Raw genomic sequence first — 24,476 nt, forward strand, 5'->3', positions numbered from 1 at the left:
TTTGGGACCAGTATGAAGGGTCTCTTACAAGGCATAAATTACTCAAATCAGAGATGTAAGCTAAACTTTCTATGAATAGTGGGAGTAAATAAATGAAAAGGCTCATTCCCATAGAATAAGAGACCTGGCATGGAAAATTCCTGCACAGCACGTTGCACACTTAATACTCACAGGAAACAGCAGGTAAGCAACATAATTAGAAGGAGATGCATAAGCCTGAGGAGCAAATGCCATTCCCCTTGGAAGTTTCCAGGGGCAAACTTAAGACAAGGTCCATGGAGACAAGATTCTTTACCAACTGTCAGACTCAGTAAGCACAAGACCCCAAACTTGAAATGTTTGGGAAGGAAACGTTTCTGTCCATGGAGACTGAAGTTAGTGGCTCTGAGATCCCTGGCATAAATCATTTCCATTCTGCCAAAGTCTTCAGCCAACAATGGGACCGGGAGAGCCCCTGCTCTCGGCTTCCTAATGCCTACTTTCTCTCTTACCCTACACAAAACCCTCACCACCCCCTGCCCCACCTCATCCTGCAATGCGGCCTAAGTGTCTTGAGATCACAGAAATATAAACATTGCCTATTTCATCTGAAACACCATGAAATTTTTCTTTAAAAAAAAAACTCATACAACAAAAAGAAAGCAATTGATTCAGATGTTAAAGCCATGAAGAACATGTTATCTGAATTTAATAAAAGAGAATGTATACCAATAGTGCGTGATATTTTAAAGAAAGGTGTCAAACAAGAGAAAGGAACTGATCTCTTCTTCCACATTTCCTCCCTTAGTTCTTTCTTTCTTGCCTTCTTGATATCCACACAAGAAACCTTTACAGATTGTCATGTGCCAGGCAGTGTGCTAGGCCCTGTGATGTAAATTGAATGTGGTCCAATTGTTTCCCACAGTCTAAGGGAGACAATGGCAGGTGATATGCAGTTATCGTACAGCATAAGACAGGAGATGAGAGAGATACGTCCAGAGCACAACAAGGGCACAGAGAAGAAACGTTCAAATCAGTCTGATGGGTCACAGAAGGCTCCCCCAATGAAACAACATCTGGAGGGTGAAGGTGATTTTAAGGATAAGCGGGGGTTTGTTTGGGGCGCCTGGGTGGCTCAGTCAGTTAAGCGTTTGACTTCAGTTCAGGTCATGATCTCACGGTTTGGGTTCATGGGTTGGAGCCCCACGTCGGGCTCCGTGCTGATAGCTCAGAGCCTGGAGCCCGCTTTGGATTCTGTGTCTCCTTCTCTCTCTACCCCTTGTCCACTCACATACACACATTCTCTCTCTCTCTCTCTCTCTCTCTCTCTCTCAAAAATAAACATAAAAAAAAAAAGTCATTCGGGATCTGTGCTGACCGCTCAGAGCCTAGAGCCTGCTTCAGATTCTGTCTCCCTCTCTGCCCCTCCCCCACTCGCACTCTGTCTCTCTCCCTCTCTCTCTGCCCCAAATAAATGAACATTAAAAAAAAGAAAGAAAGAAAGAAAGAAAAAAGGGGTTTGTTTGCCAGGCAAAAAAAAAGATGCAATTTCCACTCAGAGAGAATGGCAGACACAAAAGCAGAGCAGTGAATCAGCATTTGCAGAACCATTGGTCCCTCATCACAGCTACAGGAATGAGGAAGGCAAAGCGGAAGAGAGACACAGGAGTCAAACTACGGAGCATCTTGTGTGCAAAACTGTGTTTGTATTTTATCTTGAGAGCTATGAGAGCTCCTGGAGGGCTCTAAGCAAGCAACGCCATGATCTGGTTTGCATTTGGAAAAAGGACCCATCATAGGGTGGAGGATAGACAGGAGGGGGGTGAGACTGGAGGCAGAAAGACTACCTGGAAAAGTGCTGGAGTAAGCTTGGTGAGAAAGGGAGGAGGCCTCGTGGACCAAAGCAATGGCCATAGGAAAAAATGGTTGATGGTCTTTTAATTTTGGACAGAATCATGTATTTTTGGACAAAACATCCCAGCAAATAACATATTGTGTGATCAGCCTTACTTGTAGTTTCCTTCACATTCCTTTTATATTGCCATCAGTATCAGGTTTGGGGGGTGAAATATGTCTTTGCCATCACTGTGATCAGAAGCCGGCCCTGTGTCCTTGGCCCATCCCAATCACTGACTAGCTTGTTCCTTCAGGTGAGTCACTAGTTCTATCTGAGACTCAGTTTCCCTATTGATAAAACAAGATCATAAAGCTTGTCTTCTAACCTTGCATGAAAATTAAGTAAAATAATTTAATATATGTTGTTTCAACAAGTTATGTTGAAAAAGGCCATAGATCATCACACACTGCACTGTATTAGGAATATTTTGGATGCAAATGACAGAAAAGCCAACCTAAACGGGCTCAAGCTAGGAAAAGAATGTGAGCCGATCTGGCTTCAGACACAGCTTGACTCAGGATGATGATGTCCCCAGGGTCTGAATCTTGGCCTGGTTCCTCTTACACAGGCTCCACCCTTAGGCTCACACTGCAGTCTCCTTCTAAACCACTAGCAACTTCAGACGCACACAGGGGCCCCCAAAAGCACAGGATGAGAATATGAGGGACAGTTCTCTTAAAGCAAAAGTGGAGTCATTAAGCAAGGCAAAGGGAATATATACTGGGTGCAAACTCCAGGTGTCCCTTACAACATACTTCGCAGTTGGGAGCCACTCAAAGCCTCTGGTTGCTAAGCAGCTGTGTAGAGAGTAACCAACCTCGCTTGGTTGCCACCATTCTGAGACGGAGCACTCAAGAGATGTGGCCCTTCTTTCCACTTATGTCATAATCGTAAAATGGTTATTTATTGTCAAGCTTTCAAGTAGTCTTCCGAATGCTCTCATAACACCTACAAGCTATTCAGGAATCACCAGGATTCCGCAGGACCCATTTAAGAGGCACTTCCAGAGGTAATGCAAGGCAGAGGGCAAGAGAGAGCTTCTAGCAACAAGAGAGGGCCTAATGGGCAGGAATCAGATAAAAGAATCTGACCGTAATCAATAGTAATTGTATTTATAAGAGGCATCCTCTTCCTCGTTGGAAAGTACCTTCTAGACCCTGGGGGCTCACCCATTTCTGTAAGGTTTAAATCATTCCACGAATCTTTTGTGCACAGCCACCTGGTGAGTGGACCCCAAGAGGGAGTTGCCCTTAGGTATTCCATCAGAACGTGTCCAAGGGCAGAAACACACAAAACTAACAATCGTCTGGCCATCAAGAAAGATGACTGTCAACAACTTAGAAGGTGGCTGCCATCATTTCTTTGGCCACAAGAGAGCAAAGAGGGGATGAAGCTTTTCCTGCCTTGCAGGTGGCAATGTAGACCAACAGAATGCCTCCTTGAAGGCTACCTCTCAGAATCTGTTTCCTTTAACTTTATTCCTGAATACATGCATAGTTCATTCCTCTATCAGAAAGCAAGCTTCTCGAGGGGAGACGCCGTATCTTTTCCATCTCCAATGCTAATACTTAACCACTAAGCCTGGCCCATAGTAGGTGTTTCATAAATGTGTATTGAATCAATGAATTCACTTAGCTAGGCACTGGCATATATGAAGATCTGAAAGACAGCTCTGTGCATAAAGGTCTCATAACTTGGTGGAGTAGAAAATGAGAACATAACGGATTTGAAATAAGGCAAGGTGTTCTAAGTGTACCCCGCACTCCCATGGCCCTTTTCTGTTTACAAAGCACTAAACCGCATTCATTTTCTTATCTGATTCTCCAGACACTCCAATGATGTTGACATAGCAGATTTGTTAGTCTCATTTTATGAAACATCATCAGTTACTTGAGACGCAAGGGGCAGAAATACTCAACCAAAGTCACAGGACTTATTAGTGACAGAGTTTGGACTGGCTCTGAATCCCAGGTCTGGACCTTTCTTACGATGTCTTTGCAGACTGAACACAAGGAGGTTCAACCGTCCGTATCAAATATGGCGGAACTGACTTAATTGTTAAAGATCAACCTTATGTTATTAAAAGTGCTTTCTTAATTATACTCTTTTTTAATTGCCACACTGAATTTGTGTAGTGATTTTACAGATAAGAGAACAGAGATAGCATTTATGTATCCCGAGTCTAGACTAAACTGTAAAACTAGTCAGCAACTAAATTAAACGTAGAATCTACAACTCCTGAGTCACCACTCCCCCTTTGGCCCTGTCTCTCGCCTTGAAAAATCACAGAATCATGGAATACTCAGATGGTAGGAATAGAAGAAACCTTATGTAGTGTACCCTCCCAACCCATGCAGATTTCCCCTCATCCAGCTTCTCCAGTGAGAACGCACTACTCACCACATCAGAGTACAGGCCTTCCACTCTTGAAAATCCCTGGCATTGATCTTTCTGTCATTAACAAATTGAATTCTGACTCCCTGCCATGTCCACTCATTGGTTCTGCATTGGTCCAATTTCTGTTTATGCTTATTGGGTCCCTGCCATGTGTCAAGCAACCCCTGGGTACTATTATTATGTCCATTTTGCAAACAAAAAAAACTAGACCTTTGAGAGGTTAGGCAATTTACCCAAGAGGTAAGCCCAGATCTGCCACTTAAAAATACAATGCTGTCTGTGGCTTTTACTTCAGAGACGCACAAATGAAATGCACGCCTGTCTCCAGGTAGAGCCGATAAGACCAGTTTTGTAGACATGGCTCTCTCTATGCCACTCTCCTGTTTTACAAGTCAGTAAATGTTCAGGAGCTCCCAATCCAATGTATGAGGTTAATTAATAATATGTAAAAGTTTATAGTTTATACAGTATAATCTCATAAACATTTATTAGTATGCTAATAGAGAGTAATGGCCATGTGAGCATAAAATGAGACAGGGGCTGGATGACAGAGAGAAAGAGCTGTTGAAAAAGCATGGTATCACTTTTTTACCAGAAAGAGCATGATCTCCCTACAGATTCATTTTCCTGGTCGCACCTCTCCATGACCCTGATAGGATTGAAAGGATGCTGACCTTAGAATCGGGAGATCTGGGGTCTAGTTCTGACTCTGCCCTTAAAGAAGGAAACAGCGTTGACCTTTATTGAAATCTACTCTGTGTCCATGCTCTGCGAGGCACTTCCCCAGCGAGATCTCCATTTGCTCTACCTGGGTGAGCTCACACAATTGCTTGGCACATTATAAATATTTAATTCTATTTATTCAGGGGCTTCTGGCTGGCTCAGTCAATAGAACATGCAACTCTTGATGGAGTCTCCAAGAGACTCTTGATCTCAGGGTCGTGAGTTCAAGCCCCACATTGGGTGTAGATATTACTTTAAAAAATAATTTTCTATTTGTAAATAAATAAACAAACAAACAAACAAATAAAATAAAATAAATAAATCTCCTATTTGTAAGTAAATAAACAAACATAGAGATGCAATCCTATGTATTCAATTATGCTGAGTTGAAATGAAATTGCTCTCCTGCTCTGGGCTGTCTTCTCACCCTATCTCTAGGGGTCTTTGTATATTGCTCTCTGATTCCAAGAAAGTTTTCCACCATCTCTCCCAAATACATCAGGCAAGTGACATAAAATTTAAGTCATCCCACTCTCTTGAAGTCTAACACAAGGCAGTTTAGCACCAGAGAGATGGTGTAAGAGAGGCACCTGGAATCTTGTCCGTCACTGCCCTTGGTGGCCAAGGACAAGTCACTGAATGTACTACAGTCAGTTTCCTCATCAGATAATAAAGATCTCATGACAGAGAAAGTCATGAAATATGTGGAAGTATCTAGAAATTCATTTACTGAGCGCCAGCTGTAAACAAGCTGTCAGGCGAGGACATTGGGAATACAAAGACGGCTAAAATCCGATTTCTGCATTTAGGAAGTTCACAGTGTAACCTATAATGGAGAATGGAGGGCAACAAGTAATCCTTAAGCAAACAAAAGAAAGTTATAAATAAAGTTCTATGGGGAAAAAAAAAGAATAATTCATTTCATTTCAATGGGATCTTTCAGAGAATGCTTCATTAAAGAGAAGGATTACATGTTTGACCTAGCCATGAAAAACGAGGAGAGAATTTTGCAACTTGCCTGTTTTTAAACCTAACATTATGTTTATAACGCACAGAGATTTTATTTACTGTAACTATGATATACTATTTTATTTTTTTAAACCACAGTATATTTGCCAACTAGGGAACAATTAAGCTGTTACCACTTGTGCACTGTTAGATTGACTATCCCTGTACATGCTTTGGTCACATGTGAGATCCTTCCCTATCAGGGACAATTGTGAATAAAATTACTAGGTATTGCTAAATGGCTCCCCAAAGGACATGGGCAGATTAATACAATTATGCAAAATATAAAATCACATAAACAATGTTATGGATGATTTGTGGATGCATTTAGATATAGTAAAAGCACACTGGGAATGGTTACATCCGACTTCACCATGGAGCTTACCTCTGGGGAGGGGAAGGATAAGGGCCTTAGCCAAATGTTGACATCTCTTCAAGCTGGGTGATGGGCATATGAGTTTCTGGTAAACAATTTCTGTTCTCCGGATAGAAATGTGAAATAGCTCATAATGAATCCTGTTTAAATTAGAAGCCCCAAATCAGGCTGAGAAATGGGGAGAGGCTGGCCTTCCAAGCTGAGGGAAGCACAGCAAGAGCACAGAATAATGAATGCCCGGCCTGGTCTGGATGGGGCACATAGCACGGCTTCGACGGGAGGGAAGGATGCTTGGGGGGGGGGGGGGGGGGGGGGCGGGGGGAGGGAAATGGACACGAGCCAGACCAAGGTATCTGGACTGCATTCCGAAACCAATGGGGAACCGCTGATATCCTTGAGGACCGTAAGCCTGTGTGCTTCTGGCTGCCTCCCCCATTACCTGGACCCCACAAAGGGCACCGGCCACCCCTCTCCTCCCCACACATCTCCTGGCCTCCAGCAGATGCTGCAGTTCTGAGCTGGAGAGCCAGGCGGTCGGGAGGCCAGGGCCCCCTCCGCGGCAGCCCTTTGAGATGAGTCAGCTCAGAGCTGCTAACATGGAAATGTGCATTGTCTCATGCACAGGTGTGAGAACCGGGGGGAGCTCTGAGCCAGCGCCGTCCGAAGCTCAATGAGAGTTCAAACAATCCCCAGAGCCGGCGAGAAGAAAATTGTCTCATAAAACTTCCCATTGATTTTAGCTGGATCCTTATAAATTCCCGTGGGGCCAGATTGCTTTTAGCATGATTAATATCCCTGCCTTCCCTGAGGCACGTTCGTTTCTCTCTCTCTCTCTCCCTCTCTCTCTCCCGGTCTCTCTCCCCACCCCACCTCCAAACATGTACACAGCCACACCACACACTCACACCCTCTCACACACACACACACACACGTTCTGTCACACACTCGGTCATGCTTTCCGGCAGGGACATGTGCCCACACAGAGATGCATGGTTTCTGCATGAGTGCCTCTCACACTCGTTAAACATAGGGTTAAATGTTTCCCTTGTCAGGAAACTTCGAGACTGTTTCCTTTTGCAATGTGTTTTTCACACTTATCTCAAATCTGGCTAGGCTTTGCCTTATGACCAAAATTTTCCCTTGAAAACAGCCTGAGTTCACATAACCCAGCGCACAGGCCCTGCATCAATCATGGGGCCCGATGACTGGTGGGTCGGCCCCACGAACCAAAACAAGCCACTCAGCAACTTGTTCTGGGCTCCGCCGGGGCTTCCCAGGGTTCACGAGGGGAGAAGACAGCTCAGTGAGTCCTACACCCAGGGGAGCACAGACCTGAGGCCAGAGGCACCAGGAGCTTCACAAACTTGTGAAAGAGCAAACATAACTCTGGGCTTTGTTCAGGGAATCACAAGGAATCAGGAGAGGCGGAGTCAGCTGGCCCTCTCCACAGCACAGGGAAAACTCCAAATGAACTTATACACAGAAAATGGTCCCAGAGGATACAATTTCCAGCAGATGTCAGCCTTCAGGACTTGTTATTTTGGTGGAGAAATTAGTGTGTGTCATCAGAAGGGAAAACATCCGTAATAGCTCTCTTTCAAAGGCACACAGCTTAGTAGAGACGTTAGCTCACATCTAATACCATCCGGGAAACCGCTCCTCAGTCAAGAAACGTTCACTGCCAGGTACTGCATGCTGTCTGCTCATCAAGCAGCCTCCCCCCCCCCCCCCCGGAGGTTCCCCAACCACTCTTCCAATTCTTAGTCTTCACCAAAATCTACCAAAAGAAGGTAGATTCCAGCTAGTAAGAACAGTTTGTGAGAAACCAAGCTGTCCAGAACTGATAGGGTGCCCTTTGAGTAGTAGACACCAATGGCCAAGGAGAAAAGTGGGCAGCAGCCATATTGAGTTGTGGAGAGGGGGTTTTCATCCATCTCACGGCACTTTGGGAGATTTGTAATTCCAAGTGTTAAAAAACAAAATTCAACTGAGTAAATTTTAAAGATCTTGTTGGCTTCATTCAATGACTCATGAAGCAGGCAGCATCCCATCCAGCAGACAGAGAGGAGATGTAGAGCTATACACATGAAAGAATTTTATGGGCAGAAGGGAGCAGGATCAAGGAAATATCGGCAAAAAAGCAGATCGGTTGTAACAAGGCTACTTTCCTTACTGGCTGGCGGGGGGTTTATCAGGCAGATGACCTAACTAGTGCTGATCAGGTGATTCCTGGCTGACTGATCTAAGGTTCCATTTGTAAGAGAGCTGAAACTGTAATTAAGTTTTTGGTTTGGTGAGGTGGGCCTTAGCGTAACTGACTCCATTTTGGGCCTCCTGTGTTATTTTTAACCCAAGCTCCATCTCAGGCCTTACTACCACCTGGAAGGCAGTAGCCCCCACCTCAGAGCTCCTACAGCTCATCACCAGTACCTGTGTCTTTAGTGATCTTTCCACGTGCAGAGATCATTCTCAGATGAAGTCTTTGGAATTTGAAAGCACAAACTCAATCTCATTCTTTCATCCCCACACCTCCTAGCACAATGCTGGCACACGGTGAATGAATTATTTTATTGATGGCAGTGCTTTGGAAAGGAGGTGTACACAAAAAGATGGCCCTGGGAACCTTCTGTCTGGATGGTTCCTAGAAGGCAGACAATCCAGAGTGGAATCGCATCAGGAGCCTCCCCCATCATCGCAGCTCAGATCCAAACATGGTGACACATAGTGGACCTTCTATGTGCATCAGTCGTGCCCCATATTGGATGCCATGGGAATATCTGCAGGTGTTTAATGCACTATCTCTTTTGTGTTGCAAAGTGGTTAAAAGCAAGGATAGTGGGCATCAGTCTGCTTGTGGTTCAGATTCCAGCTTTACATCTTACTGAGTGATTCTGGGGTTCACCGATCTCATTGCTAGAATAGGGATATAAAGAGTTTGTACCTCATAGGGTTGTTGTGAAAAGAGGTGCTTTGTTGCATGTAAATCTAGAATAGTGGCTGGCATATTTATCTAACAATAAATATTTACCTTGTGTCAGGAACTGCTCTAATTGCTAAAAACAAAAAACAGCAATGAATAAAAACAACAAACAAAAAAATCGAAGTCCTCATGGAGTTAGAAGTCCAGTGGGGACATTGCCCTAAATATATATCATTGGTCTTTTTTTTTTAATGTTTATTTTATTTTTAAGAGAGAGGGAAAGAGAAAACAAGTGTGTGCGAGCAGGGGAAGGGCAGAGAGAGGGGGACAGAGGATCTGAAGCAGGATCTGTGCTGACAGCAGACAGCCCGATATGAGGCTTGAACCCCCAAACCGTGAGATCATGACCTGCGCCAAAGTAGGATGCTTAACTGACTGAGCCTCCCAGGCACCCCTCATTGGTCTTTTTTTTTTTAATGTTTATTTATTTATTTGGAGAGAGAGAGTGTGTGTGTGTGTGTGTGCACAGTGGGGAAGGGCAGAGATAGAGAATCCCAAGCAAATTCTGCCCTGTTAGTGCAGAGCCCGACGCAGGGACTCCATCTCACAAACTGTGAGATCGTGACCTGAGCCAAAATCAAGAGTTGGACGCTTAACCAACTGAGCCACCCAGGCACCCCTATGTCATTGGTCTTCATAATTAGTTTATTTTTATTATTTCTATAGCATCACCCTTTGTCTCCCCTACCGACCTTTATCTCCAGGCCTGGTAAAGTTCCAGGCACACAATGGCTATTCGGCTTTATCTCCAGGCCTGGTAAAGTTCCAGGCACACAATGGCTATTCAACAGGTTTTGAATAGACAATGACTAGATGAATCCATAACTGTAATATTGCCATATTTATGTCAATCTCAAAGTTATATTAGCCAATGTGCATTGAGCCCTGGTCTAGCAGCTTAAATGTCCAGACTCAGTTAACCCTCACAACAAACCCACAGGGCCAGTACTATTATCACCCTCATTATCTAGGTGAAGAAGCAGGCAGACAAAATTCAGAGACCTTGCTCACGACCAACGAACCAGAGTTCATGCTGAGACTGCCCATGTCACCCTGCCTCTCAAGAGAACAGAATGAACCAGATTTTTAAGACGCACAATGGACACCCTTCCCACAATTAGGAGGAAATTAGTTGGTGCTTGGACGCTTGCAGACACTTAACTCACCTGGCTGGCCTTGGTCCACCTTGCATAAAGTAGCCAGGCGGATCACCCTAAATGACAGATCTGATCGAGTCATCTGGTCAGTTCCCTGCTTGAACACCTGTGAGTCCCTGTTGTCTTTAAAAATGTTCTTCAGGGGCGCCTGGGTGGCACAGTCGGTTAAGCGTCCGACTTCAGCCAGGTCACGATCTTGCGGTCCGTGAGTTCGAGCCCCACGTCAGGCTCTGGGCTGATGGCTCAGAGCCTGGAGCCTGTTTCCGATTCTGTGTCTTCCTCTCTCTCTGCCCCTCCCCCGTTCATGCTCTGTCTCTCTCTGTCCCAAAAATAAATAAACGTTGAAAAAAAAAATTTTTTTAATAAAAAATAAAAAATAAAAATAAAAAAATGTTCTTCAAACATTTTTTTTGTGCTGTCATCTATTGTAAAAAATAGATTTTACATGGTAACCCAGCACTTACAAATATATGCACATAGAACTGAAACAACAGTTTTGAGAAGCAGCACCTGCCTTTTGTGTCGTATACCTTGTATACTACAGGAAGTAGATACACAGTTATATCTTGTGCCAGATTATCTTCCCTTTCCCCTCCTGGATCTACTCCCCCACCCTCTCCATCCTACCCTGCTCTGGGTTCAATGTCAGCCTCAGCTACCAGGTCTCTGTGTGACCATGGGCAAGCTACTTAATATCTCTAAGCCTTGATTTTCTTCCTGGTGAGAAATGGAGATGATGATAATAACACCCAGCTCATATAGGACTGAATGAGTTTGGACACATCCAATTCCTAGAGTATGCCTAGCTTATAGCAATAGTCCAAGAAATGTTAGCTATCATTATGATTATTCTGAGTAGAAATAACAGTAAATGTGCATTAACTTTCACTAAGGTACTTTAATGCCTGGCTCTGATTTAGTGAGGAGACGTCAGACATAGGAATTGTGTCCATAGTCTTTGAGCTACAAGACTGAAATAACTATTTGATTTGATTTAATTTGATATGATTTGATTTGATTTAATTTTTTAAGTAGGCTCCACACCCAGCAGAGTCCAATGTGGGGCTTGAATTCATGGCTCTGAGATCAAGACCTGAGTTGAGGTCACAAGTCAGACACTGAACCTACTGGGCCACCTAGGTGGTCCAAAATGACTATTCAAAAAAATTTTTTTAACTTTTATTTATTTTTGAGACAGAGAGAAACAGAGCATGAACGGGGGAGGGTCAGAGAGAGAGGGAGATACAGAATCGGAAACAGGCTCCAGGCTCTGAGCCATCAGCCCAGAGCCTGACGCGGGGCTCGAACTCATGGACCACGAGATAGTGACCTGGCTGAAGTCGGACGCTTAACCGACTGCGCCACCCAGGCGCCACTAGAAGACAACTTTTCAACCAAAGAGCAGTTTCATCTCTGACAGTGTCTTACTGTGTCCAGAGTCAGAAACCTGAGCAAGTGACATTCCTAACAGACTTACCTAACAACATGTTTCAGGTTACTGGGGAGTGAGGCCACCTGGGTCTCCCTTGTGATCCTTTTGCATAAGCACAAGCAATGGCTTTTTATTCTCCAGAACTCAGGATTATTCCCAAAAGGCAACCACCCAGGTTAACAGCCAAACCCTAAAAGGTGCCAAGGCTGTCTATTAGGAAGAAAGAAAAACCTCAAGTTATAAGTCACTTGGAAGGCTATTTAATTATAAAATGTGTGAAGCTGAGTTTTAAATGTGAAGGTTCATACGGGCTGTTTCTTAGGACTCTTTGGAAAGTGTTAACTAGTTATCATTATATGAAATTTATGAATGTACCAGGCCCAGGGCTGTATATTATTTCCTAGACCCCTCAAGAATTCCCAGTTACAAGGAGCTGGTATTCACTATTTAGACATTCCAATGCAGGCATCAAATTCAAGGCAAAAGCCTTGAATGGAAACATTTGTATTAATAGTCTGATCACCAAAAACTCTCCTAACTTTGGAACATGTTTAGCATCTTTAAATAATGTTTAGGGGCACCTGAGTGGCTCAGTCGGTTCAGCATCCAACTTCAGCTCAGGTCACGATCTCACAGTTTGTGGGTTCAAGTTCCGCTCTGTGCTGACAGCTCGGAGCCTGGAGCCTGCTTCAGATTCTGTGTCTCCCTTGCTCTCTGCTCCTCCCCCACTCACACCCTGTCTCTCTCTCTCTCTCTCTCTCTCCCTCTCTCTCTCAAAAATAAATAAACATTAAAAATTTTATTTAATAAAAATAAAAAAATAAATAATGATTAAACAGCCACATTCTTACCTTCTCCCTCCTATAGCTCAACAATGTGAATCTTCTTCCTCGCTATACCGCACACACACACACACACACACACAGACATGCACTAACCCATTTTGAAAACATAATCACTGCTGATAGAAACAGCCTCGTTTAAGGTGTGTTGGTGCAGTACATTAGCCATGAAGTGTCCTCAAGAACTCAACCCCAACGGAAAAACAACTCCTTCCAGTCACTGATGCCATTTTCCCTTTCTCCATTTGTTACACTGTGAGATCAAGGAGAAGGGATGGGAAAGGTTGGCAGATGTTACCAGAAACCACCCTTTCATAAGCCCACATTCAAGTTTTCATTCTACAAATAGGCTGGGATAAGGGCAGCCTAGGGAAAGGGAGACTGTGCTCCAAAGATGACTAGATGCTGGTCCCTACCCTCCACCTGGTCATAGAGCAGTAAAGGATACAACTGATATACCAGGACTTGCAAACAGTGTCATAGCTGCTATGGCAGAAGTCTGAGCAGCCTCAATAGGCCACACCGGGAGAGCTGGGCCCTGTGGTGTGCAAGGCCATGTTTAACAACCAGCTCTCTGAGGGAGAAGAAGTTCTAATACGTAGCTCATGCCAATTGCCATGGTATAAATAATCCCTGTGAGACCAATTTCAAGCTAGCAACATATATCACAGAACGGAGGGCTGGAAAAAGATGTGCAAGAATAAACCACTACGTGGTACTCCACGTATAATCCCAAGTCCAGATCAGAGTAAAACATAATAAAATAATCTGGAGGCAATCAATTTGGAGTACTTATTAACTCTGTCATCCCTATCATTTATTTTATTGCAAATTGATATCATTTAAGTTGTAGTGGTGGCAATGTTTAACAACCAACTCGCAAAATTCCTGTAATTTTTAACAATTGACTTTCCCCAGTGGTTTCAACCCACTTTAGCACGCTTCTGGATGGACTTCACCCAGACGGAGGGTTGACCAGGGCACCAGCTGCGGGGTGGGGATTCAAGAGGCCAGATGTGAGCTGAGAGCTTACTTGAAGCCATGTGGATCCGTAAGAGATGGGGGTACAGGCCAAGCCAATATTTAAGGGGAACGGGAAGCCAGACACATAAATGAGACAAAGTACTAACAGCAGACCACAAGAGCAGAGTTGATTGGAGGCCAAGTCATGGTCGGAAAGAGAACAAAGAGAACAAACAGGTGGGGGGAAGTGAGAAGGTTTTTGGAAGGTGTCACAGATATCTGAGAGATCAGCATTGCTTATGTTTATTAGTGAATAATCTTGAGAATCATTCATGAGCACTTAATAACCATTATTGAGCCTTTAGAATGGGTACTGTTTTAGGTGCTTTACATGCTTACTGCCCCTACTGATAGCCCCATTTTACAGATGGAACAGACAGCCGAACTTCAGAGTCTACCGTGGTATCTGCTGAGCAATACAGGTGCATGTTTGTGTTAGACTGGTTTGAAATGCGGTACAGAAAGCAAACAATACATTGAAGGAACACACCAAAGTGGAATAAATACATGTTTTGGACAGTGTGTTCCAATAGTTGGTCCAAAACAATATATGTGTTCAGAGATATCACCACACGTTCCTATGGCGGGAGCGGGGAGCAGGGGGGAGAGGACTGTGAAATTAAGCAATGGTTGATCCTACCTTTTGGTGAACCAGATGAGTACAATGATGGAAAATACACAGATAGTCCCTGCCTTCATGAAGCTCCAGTCTTCACTCTTTTAACCCCACGCCCAACCCCCTGGACTTGACACTACGAGCAGTCCATACTTCTTCCTGAGTCTCCTTCCTCCAAGCACAATGACTTTGTTTCCCCTTGATCCAAGGCCAGTACCTGCAAATCACCCCAATCTGTTCCCAACCCCAGCCCAAGCAGAGTCCTCGGTCCTTGCTCGCCTTGAGAGGAGAGTCTAGCCTGTGAGTTCCTTGAGGTCTTGCAGAAATTTTTTCACAAGATCCAACACAGTGCCTGGTACAATAAATACTTGTTGAACTGAACATCAAGCTTGCCAGAGCAGACGGAAGGCATTATCACAGCTTCATATTTATTAGGCCTTCTCATTTTATGATTCACTACATGGGACAGAAGCCAACTGCCCCTCTTCCCTTCGGAAGTGGCCTTCTAACTCAGAATGACACAGTATTGCACATTCCCGACAGAGAACCACAAATGCCTCCCAAATGCTTCAGGCTGGCTGGAAGCTATAAACTGAGGCTCAAGAAGTGTTTTCTTTGCAGCCGTGTCTTTGAATAGTTGGGGCACGTGAGGAAGAGCCATTATTTCGCACACGGTGCTTCGGGGAAGTGAGCGATCAGGTCTCACCCACCAACCTGGGAAAGTTTCCATGAATTCTTTTTTTTTTTTTTTTTTTTTTTCCGTGATGCTCCATTTGCTAACTCGGGCAAGGGGAGAGGTCTGTTTTCAATTAGGGCTGCTCAAAAAAGTGTTTTTCAATAGCCTGTAAAAATAATCCAATAAAGGCCTTAGAGGTGTGAGCTGTTGTCATCATCCTGTTTGGAAAACGTCACTCAGAATGCACCCAAAAGTGAGAGAGGGAGGTTGTGACGCCTTCAAAAAATTAATTTGTGAAATGAACCTGCGGGATTAGTTGTCCCCCTTTGTGCCAGCTTTAATGTGTCCTCCACCAGGGAAATCTGAGGCTTTGGATCATTAGCCGGGTTGGATCACATTACCCTCTTTGGCTCTGCAGAAATCACACTTTTCATTTTGCCTTTAATCCTAAAGGTCACCGGGAAGGTTAGCCTCAAACACAAATGATACTTTGTGGTCTTACTTTCAGACAATTATCAACTCATAAATCTTGGTCAGACTGTAATGAGAGTACGAGAAATAATTGAATTCAGTCCAGACGAGCAGTGTCAGAGGGGGAGAGACCTGTGGGGGACGTGAAAGGCCAAGAGGGGTGGGGGTGGGGTCCAGCCTGGGAGCCAGAAAGTCTTTGTTGACTCCCGTTTGTCCTTGTTGAGGTTTGGATGGATATGAGTGAGGCCATTAAAGATGATGATGGTCCAGTGGGAGCTCAAAAACTAGAGGGTAAGACCTAAGTAAGAGCTCAGATGCAAAGGCAGCCAGCAGAAAGGAGACAAGAAAGGAGCCTGGGACTGAGAGGCTGAGAGTCCCAGTTCAGCCACTGACCACGCTATGTGGCCCCAGGACAACCATTTCACAGCTGGTGCTGGGAATGAGGCTGCCAGCCCTCCCCCGCACCCAGCCCTGCATCACGAGATTGTCATAAGGATCACATGAGGGGAGGCTGGGTGGCTCAGTTGGTTGAACATCTGACTTCAGCTTGGGTCATGATCTCATAGTTTGTGGGTTTGAGCCCTGCATCGGACTCTGTGCTGACAGCTCAGAGCCTAGAGCCTGCTTCGGATTCTGTCTCTCTCTCTCTGCCACTCCCTTATTTTCTCTCTCTCTCTCTCTCTCTCTCTCAATCGCTCTCTCCTCTCACAAAAATAAATAGAACATTTAAAAAAAATTTTTTAAAGATCACATGAGATAACACACCGAAACTTTTTTTAAAGCTCAGAAAAGACAGTATTCTTAAGCACGGTAACTGTTTAATTAATCCACAATAATTTGCAGAAGACACTGTTGGCTGTGTATTCCTCATATATCCAAAGCGAGTCTACTTCTGGGTCCAATCCAGCATCGTCTTTTTTACCCAGATTATTGGAATAGTTCAATAATCATTCTCTCTATGAACGTCCCCTTCCATAGCCCACTCTCTATCCAGCATCTAGTCATGGGTCTTTAAATATGCCATGTTACTCTTCTGATCCAAACCCTCCCATTTCACAGGAGTAAAAGCCAAAGTCTCAAGATTCTCTACAACCTTGCATGGTCAGATGCCCATTTCTTCCCTGACCTCACCTCCCACCTCTCTCCACCCTAGTGTTCCTCCAGCCACATCAGTCTCCTTGCTACTCCCCACACCCATTGGGCATGCTCCCACTCCGGTCTTGCTCTGACCCTTCCCTTGGTACAGAATGCCCTTTGCTTAGGTATATATGCATGGCTACTTGCCCATCTTATACTCTTTACTCGAGCTGCCCTATCCCTGACTCTTTAAAATTACATATAACCTATTTATTAGATCTATTATAACCTATTTATTATATCCGTTATAACCTATTTATTACATATGTTATAACCTTTTTATTGTATATGTTAACCGTCTCCCCCACTACAATGTAAGCTGCATCAGGACAAAGATTTTTATCTGTTTTCTTTACCCCAGTTCCTAGAAGCGAGCCTGACATGAAATAAGCACTCAATGTTTGCCAAACTGAAATGAAAACTTGATTTCCATTGGACTGGATAGATTTCCATGTGACTAGATCCCTCATTTATGACACTGCTTAGATACTGAATTGACTAATAATAGTTCCAAACTGCTTTCTCTGGAACTACTTGTATCAAGCCCCAGATGAAATGCGTACTTTTTTTGTCAGTCCGTGTGCCCACCTGTGTGCCTTCCAGGGTAGCATGCACCATATTCGGTTTCGGTTTTGTTGTTCTGTTGGCTCTTCCCAATTTGGCCAGAGCTTGGAGCAGGTCTTGCACATCTGGTTGTGACAAGGGACGTTATCTTGGCCGGCTTTCCGAGAAGTCAGGGACAGCTGCAGGGCCAAGCGTGTCTCGGCGGGGAAGGAGAGGAATTTTGCACCACTGTGTCTTCCGACCAACCTGGTTTGCACCCACAAGAATCCGCTGCAGATACATACTAAGCTGGCAGCACCAACAACAGAGAGGAAAGGAATCAAATTCTGCTAGAAGGAACTGGCATTTTTGTTTCCAACAACAAGCACTGTAAGTTAACACATATCTTACCAAGTCTCAGCCCTTTATAGTGTTTTTCCACATACAGTTCCATTGTATCCTCATCCCCAATAAGTTGGCATTATTGTGATCTTTAGCCTATAGACGAGGAAGCTGATTATGTAGTGAGTCCTTGGCTGAGCTGTGTCTTACACTTTCTTGCAGTTGTAAGTGAATTTAGCTTAGCTGGCATGAACATCCACAACAAATGTTCCCTGTCTGGTATTCCACACTTCAGAATTCTGCTGCAGTGACATCTGTCTGTCTTGCTTTCTCTGCCCCTCTATTAAAGCGAAGGCTATTTGAGGGTGGAGACCACGTCAGATCTCCAGCGAGAGATGGAGAGATGGCATGGTTCTTGGCACAAGTCAGTTTTGCAACAGCAAGAGAGGCTATGGTATGAAGTCAATAAACAAATAACTGAGCAAGTATAAGCCCTGTGAAGAAAGAAACCAAAGGATGCTGAGAAAGAGAACATCTTCGGCTAAAGTTATCTACTTTGGACAGGGTACTCAGGGAAGGCGTCCACTCAAGCATTCACACTGAAGTTGAGACCTGATGGATGCCTATTTTCTCCCTGGCAAATGACCTGGGCAGGACAGAGATAACTAACAGCAACCTGAAAGCTTCCCGTGTGTGGGAGTCCTGGGTGTGGGACTTCTGAAAAGGAAAATGGGCAGGGCTCTGAGAATGGTTCTGTTTTCCTTTTACCCAAGGAAAATTTATTGAGCACCTACTTTGTGCCAGACTTTGTTCTCGGCACCAAGACCATGAACAAAACTCATGGATCAGGCATTCTAACGAAAGAGACAGACGTGGACACTTTTTAAAGTGCTAGGAGTGTAAACTAAAAAGGGCGAGAAGGGGATAGACAAGGACAGGGGACAAAAGTAGACAGATAGGTAGGGTCAAGGGAAAGTCACACTCGGGAAATGGCATTCCTACAAGAGGCCCAGGTAGAAAGAGGGAATAAATGCCAAAATTTGAGAGAAAAGGAATAGGTGAAAAATATTTTAGCAGCAACAACAGCAAATGCAGAGACTTTAACACAAAACTCCCTGGCAACGTTCAAGGAGAATTTGAGGAAGAGTAAGCCACCCAGTAGGGCTGGAGAGTGTGAGCAGAAGAGTAGAAGGAAAAGAGGTGGGAGGTGTTGCCAAGAGCACAATTACAAACAGCCTAATGCCTTATCAGGAGTTAGGATTTTATTTCCTGCAATGAAAAGCCATCGCCTGCTTTTGAGCAAAGGAGTACATTTTAAAAGTAGTTTTAAAAATATCCTGGCTTCTGTGTGGTGAAGGGCTTGCAGGAGACAAGGAGGAGGTAGGAGGGAGGTGACGATGGCAGGGGTCTAGGTGAGAGATGGTGGCATGGGAGACTTGGACTCCGGGGACAGAGTGGGTACAGGGAGGTGGACAGATGTGGAGTGATTTTTGGAGAAGGAGGTCACAAACGTGTGTCTGATTCCAAGTGGGTGATGAGGAAGAGAGAAGAATCGAGGACACTCTTAGGTCCAGGATCTGAGCTGCTGGGTAGAAGGTGATGCCATTTCCTCAGACGGAAACGAGCAGAGGCCCAGGGTCTGGAGGGCGAGGTGTCACATTCGGTGGAGAGAAAGGTGCTGAGTGAGACTTACCTGCTCCCTTCCTTCCCTCGATCTCTCCAAATAGGTAAGTCGTCTTCAGGAAGAAGGACAAGAAATGAGGATCCCGTGCTTTCTCGGAGAGATAAGGGGAAATTTCATCATAGACATGTAACAGAAAGGTTATAAAGGCTCAGCCTAAAATTTAGATTTTATTTTCAGTATGACTCACCAGCAGAAAGGAGAAGACAGAAGGAATAGGGAAGAGACAGAGAAACGTGTAAATAATACATGCCAAACTATTATAAGTACTAGAAGGAACGTTGTCTTACTTATCTCTGCATCCTCACGCCTATGACTATGTCTGGAGCAAAAATATTTGTTGGCCTGAACTGTCATACAAAATATAAATAAGAAATGAGAGATAATTCTGAATGAGGGAATCAAGGAATTCTTGTAAGAGGGCTTAAAGTCTTAACTTGGCATTTTTTTTTAATTTTTTTAATGTTTACTTTTATTTTTGAGAGAGAGAGAGAGAGAGAGACAGAGTGCAAAGTGGGGGAAGGGCAAAAGGAGAGAGACACAGAATCCAAAGCAAGCCCTAGGCTCTGAGCTGTCGGAACAGAGTCTGACGAGGGGCTCGAACTCTGGAACCATGAGGTCATGACCTGAGCTGAAGTCGGACCCTTTACAGACTAAACCACCCAGGCTCCCTGGCATTTTCTTTACATTTATTGTTTCAGTTCACAGGATAACTCAAATGTACAGTAATATTATGGTCCTGGTACTCTGCTCTACCCAAAGACCTTGAATATGAGAGTGTATCAGCCCAGAATAAGTCAAGACCACAAAGTTTGTAAAAATTAGTACCACAGTGGACAGGGATTAAGTATATGGACTTTATAGTCTGAGTCTCTCCTCTACCACTTACTTGCTGTGTGCCCTTGGGCAAGTTACTTAATCCTTCTGTACTTCAACATCCTCATCTGTGTAATGAAGATTTCACTAGTAACTATCTCACAAACTTGTAAAGATTGTGCTAACATACCAAAATCCCATAGAATAATGCCACACCACAGAGATACATGGCTACTACAACAGGCAGTCTAACAGACCTAAGGGACGTGTAGCTTGGTCTCTTCCAAGATGCACATTCTTTGTTTTGTTTTAACTCTGTATTTAAATTCTAGTTAGGTAACATATTGTGTAATGTTGGTTTCAGGAGTAGAATTTAGTGATTCATCGCTCACATATAACACTCGGCGCTCATCACAAGTGCCCTCCTTAATGTTCATCACCCATTTCGTCCATGTCCCCAACCACCTCCCCTCCAGCAACCCTCGGTTTGTTCTCTGCAGTTAAGAATCTCTTCCACTTTGCCTCCTTCTCTTTTTATTTTCCCCTTCCCCTGTGTTCATCTGCGTTATTTCTTAAATTCCACATGTGAGTGAAATCATACGGTATTTTGCTTTCTCTGACTTATTTTATTTAGCATAATATACTCTAGTGCCATTTAAGTCATTGTGAATGGTAAGATCTCAGTCTTTTTTGATGACTGAGTAGTATTCCTTTGTGTAATTATACCACATCTTCTTTATCTATTCATCGGGCAATGGATATTTGAGCTCTTTCCGTAATTGGGCTATTGTTGATAATTCTATTCCAAGATGCACATTCTTGAAAATGATTTCTTAAAACAGGAAGGTACAAAGGAGAAATATTAAAATAATGGCAAGTGGTAATACATAGTACAACCCAATAATTAAGTGTTCTATTCCATTAAAGCCATTTTAAAAAATTTTTTTAATGTTTATTTGTTTGAGAGACAGAAAGAGAGAAAAGGGGGGGGTGGAGAGGGGCAGAGAGAGAGGGCGACACAGAATCTGAAGCAGGCTCCAGGCTCTGAGCTGTCAGAACCCAACTCAGGACTCGAACTCGCTAACTGTGAGATCATGACCTGAGCCGAAGTTGGACGCTTAACCTAAACCACCCAGGCGCCCCTACAGCTGTTCTTAAAATCCAAGGAAGCAAATATACTTTTCTCTCTTGTATCCATGAGCTTTGAAGATTCTCTCTTATCTATTTGACTAAGCAGTGTGATCTTTTTAATGGTATTCAAGATGGAAAGTTCTCAGAATGAAAATATGTCCTTATAAAATGAACACCTTATAGACAGTAACAAGTATCGGGGAAGATGTGGAGAAATTGGAGCCCTCAAACACTGCAGACAGGAATGTAAAATGGCATGGCTGCTTTGGAAAACAGTTTGGCCATTCCTCAAAAATTTAAAATAGAGTTACCGTATAACCCAGCAATTCCACTTCTAAGTATATAATCTGAGAGAATTTAAAACATATATTCAAAAACAAAGAAAAAAGAGTAAAGGAAATATATATTCATATAAAAATATAGGCACGAATGTTATTGCAGTATTATTCATAATAGCCCCAAAGTGGAAACAACCCAAATGTCCCCCAGCTCCTGAATGGGTAAACAAAAGGTGGTTTATCTATACAACGAAATCCTATTTAGCCATAAAAAGGAAGCAAAATACTGATGCCTCCTGCAACACGGTGAACCTTGAAAACACTATGCTGAATGAAGGAAACCAGTCACAAGAGACCACATCTTGTATGATTCCATATATGTGAAAAATCCAGAACAGAAAAACCCACAGAGGCAGAGGTAGATGGGTGATTACCAGGGGGTCGAAATAGGAAGTGACCTCTAGGGTTTACAGGGTTGCTTCGGGTGATGATGAAAATGTTCTGGAATTAGATAATGATCAGAGTCCCACAACCTTGTGAATATTCTCCACACCGCTGAATCACATGTTTTAAAAGGTTTCGTTTTATGGTATGTGAATTAATTCTCAAAAAAATAGATTAAGGTTGTTAACTGTGTCCCTGTTTGCAAAGTCTTTTTTATACATCATTGTCAAGGATAGAAAGAATGTGGAGTTCTTCAAGTACCTGCACAATAAATGCATGGTGTTTCTACCATTCCAAATGAGATTGGAGTCATAGATTCAAGAGTTACATGGGCCACCAGACTTAACAGCGTTCCAAGGACTTGGCCCATGTGCTCTACCCTGCTGGCGATGGGAGTCAGTATCATACAGTGAGGAGAATGGGGAATAGGGCTTAAGGAGACATGGCCTGACTTGGGCTTTGCCACTGACTTAGTCAATGCCCTTGAGTGATTTACCTCTTTGCTCTGTGTTTCAGCTTCCCATATGTTAAATGATAGTTAAAAAAAAAAAAAAAAGGACCTTTCTTCTACCTCCCAAGTATTATGAGACTCAAGTGGAATCAAGTATCAAAGTTGACTTTGCAAAGTTAATATGGGAGCTTATTCACCACAAGCTAAATATCTCCTTGATGGTAAGGGAATCTTGGCGAAGGCTAGCTAAAATTTTTCTCTGTTTTTCAAGTGAAGAGCTAAGTATAAGGAGATTAAGTAATTTCTGTTTTTAACGTAATTTATTGTCAAGTGGCCTAACATACAGTGTTTACAGTGTGCTCTTGGTTTGGGGGGTAGATTCCCATGATTCATCGCTTACATACAACACCCAGTGCTCATCCCAACAGGTGCCCTCCTCAATGCCCATCACCCACTTTCCCCTCTCCCCCAACCCCCCATCAACCCTCAGTTTGTTCTCTGTATTTGAGAGTCTCTTATGGTTTGCCTCCCTCCGTCTCTGTTTGAAACTATTTTTTCCCCTTCCCTTCCCCAAGATTAAGTTATTTCTTAATGTCACACAACTAGTAAGAGACTCAGACCCAAGTGCCCTGGCACCACAGCCGGCGCTTGTAACCTCTAGCGAAATCCAGTGTATCCCCATTTTACAGATAAGGAAAGTCATGAGACTGCACACATAAGGCGGTGGAGGGAAACTAACATGTACCAGGAGCCCAAATATGCCAAGCCATTTCTCCTGCTTCCCATACACTGCCATATTGCCTATGGCAATCCCATGAGACGGGCACCACACCCATGTCACTGTCGGGAAAACCCAAAGTGACATAATTACCAGAATTAACCTACCTAAAGTCAGCCGAGGGGTAAGCCATTAATCTAGCATTTGAGCCCGGTTCCTTCCGACACTAAAACCACTGCCTTTCCCACATACCATGCCTGGGTCAAGTTGACCTTGACGCCAAGAATAATTAGCTCACAGACAATGCGATGATGTTGGTACGCCTTTGCCAATGGGTTCAGAGGCGCATCTGGATATAAGGAGGGCAGCACATTTTACGCCTCTCGGGCCAGAGAGGCTGATACACTGGCAAGTACTTGTTTTAGCCACTGAGCAGGAAGAGGCCCATGACATGATGAGTTACACATCACAGACAGACAAAACCCGTAATGACGATGCTGGCAGAGTCAGCCCTGGGAGAATTAGGAGCAGGTGGTGCTGAAATTAAAAAGTAACTAGAAAGTAGGGGAAATTGTGGCATACTTCATTTGGACTGATAGGCAATTTTTGGTCCACTCCCATGGAAATCGCTTGGGGACAACCTGGAGGTTATTAACTGCTCCAGGCTTGTGGAAAGACCCATTCATTACTGGGTCCCTGCACCAGAGTTCCTGCTTAGCAAAATGTCCACATCCCCAAGCCTGATTTAAGCCTAACGCGAGAGGCCACAGTAAATCCTGTCACTTAGCAAAAGGCAGGAGAAGACAGCACCTTCTCAGAGATATAATGGGGCGGCAGATGCAGCGTGCAGGTGTCTGGAAATAGCTAAATATAGAAAATAGACCAAAGCAAGTAAGTTACTCGTATTTTCCCAAAACGAAGGTTTCCTGTCATGATATTGCAAACCTTAGACCCCGCAGTGCAAGCCACAGGCCATGGTGCTGCTCCCTCAGCATCCCTGTAACGCCTGGGCCTCTCCCGTGGTCTCCTTGTCCGACCACACTCATGCCAGGGCCCCCAAAAGACAGGCTGTAAAGCTAGGAGTCTAGCCCACGACTGGTGACCGCAAGCCCGCCATTCCACTCGTACTCGTCATGAACGTGGCAGCCACCTCGGCTCCTCTCTTTTCTCACCACCCACACCCAGTACAGCAGGAGATTCTACTTCCTGTGCCTCCTAAAGATGCCCAGAATTGGTCCATTTCCACTCACCCTCACCCAAGCTGCTGGCACCTCTCATCAGAATCGAGCAACAGCCCCCTAGCTTGTCTCCTGGCTTTCATTCCTGCCGCTCTACAGTATTTCCTCCACGCTGCAGCT

General features: G+C 44.1%; 1 protein-coding gene and 1 long non-coding RNA gene across 7 annotated transcripts in view; both read left to right on the top strand.

Moving 5' to 3' along the window:
* NFIA (nuclear factor I A) overlaps positions 1-24,476 on the top strand; it is a 579,301-nt gene that overhangs the window by 105,102 nt on the left and 449,723 nt on the right. The window lies entirely within an intron of this gene.
* Positions 2,651-3,983, top strand: LOC121027223 (uncharacterized). Its single transcript, XR_005788611.1, has 2 exons — positions 2,651-2,885; positions 3,704-3,983. It is a non-coding gene; the product is annotated as an uncharacterized LOC121027223 (long non-coding RNA).

The sequence above is a fragment of the Herpailurus yagouaroundi genome, unplaced genomic scaffold (genome assembly GCF_014898765.1).
Source record: "Herpailurus yagouaroundi ecotype Mexico unplaced genomic scaffold, PumYag 77, whole genome shotgun sequence".
Taxonomy (NCBI): domain Eukaryota; kingdom Metazoa; phylum Chordata; class Mammalia; order Carnivora; family Felidae; genus Herpailurus; species Herpailurus yagouaroundi.